This window comes from Halyomorpha halys, unplaced genomic scaffold (genome assembly GCF_000696795.3).
Source record: "Halyomorpha halys isolate HHAL.00 unplaced genomic scaffold, Hhal_1.1 Scaffold154.1, whole genome shotgun sequence".
In the NCBI taxonomy this organism is placed as follows: domain Eukaryota; kingdom Metazoa; phylum Arthropoda; class Insecta; order Hemiptera; family Pentatomidae; genus Halyomorpha; species Halyomorpha halys.
In genome coordinates, this window is record NW_027112031.1 from 1,226,970 (window position 1) to 1,228,011 (window position 1,042).

A 1,042-nucleotide genomic window follows, 5' to 3' on the forward strand; every position below is an offset into this window, starting at 1 on the left:
GGGGGTACTGTTACTAGATCAACGGTTTTCAAGGAGGTGATTTGGTCAGAATCACGCTCGACCGCCAGATTTGTACCCAATTTAGTAGGCTGGGAGGACCCCAGGAGGTTCCAAAACCCACAAGAGTTGACTCACAGCTACAGTGTAACAGAAAACAATTTTCTGCCCAGCCGGATTCGAACTCGGGTCCTTGGAGTTAATAGCCACGGGCCTTACCCGCACTCCCCAATATGGTTATAGGAAAGAGAATTACCAGGAGGGCAGTATACAGCTGAAAGTGTTATTTTATACGGGCGAAAGGATTAACTGACTGAAGTTTATTGAATGGTTTCAGACGGAATGGATCGAATAAGGGAATGAGGTAATGAGATGACGGAAAAAAATAAAAATAAGATCTGTGATAAAACCGTGGAAGATTTTGTTCAAAATCTAATTATACATTTATACATGTGCATTTTGTACCTAATATTGATATTCTCATTCATATTGTAGCGACCAACAATAGGCAAATTTATTTGCTCTGTATTCCATTTAATGTTATAACCTATATCCTGGTTAACACAAATAATTCATGCCACTTTTTTGTTTAAATTCCTGTCCCACATGATCATTTAATATTTTAAAATAATTTTTAAAGGCACCAGTTGAGAATCTGATTATTTTCAAAAGTTCCAAAGCAATAACTGAATTTATCATAATGATAAATCTTTACTTCTTTTTTTTAATAAATAAACACTTCAATAACAATATAGTTGACTATAGATAAATAAGAGGAGAAGATGGTCGGGGGTGCGGTCAGCAGAAAAACACAAATAAACAAAGAGATTATTTATTTGTACCGGAGTTTCGACCAGATTTTCAGGTCATCAGGAATTTATAGGCAGATATTCTGGCTAAACATAAGTAATGGCTAATCTTTCAGTTTAGCCCGAATATAAATCCCTGATGAAGACCTAAGAATCAGGCAGAAACGTCGGCACAAATAAATAATCTTTTTGTTTATTTGTATTTTTCTACTGACCGCATCACCTCCCCCCCCCCC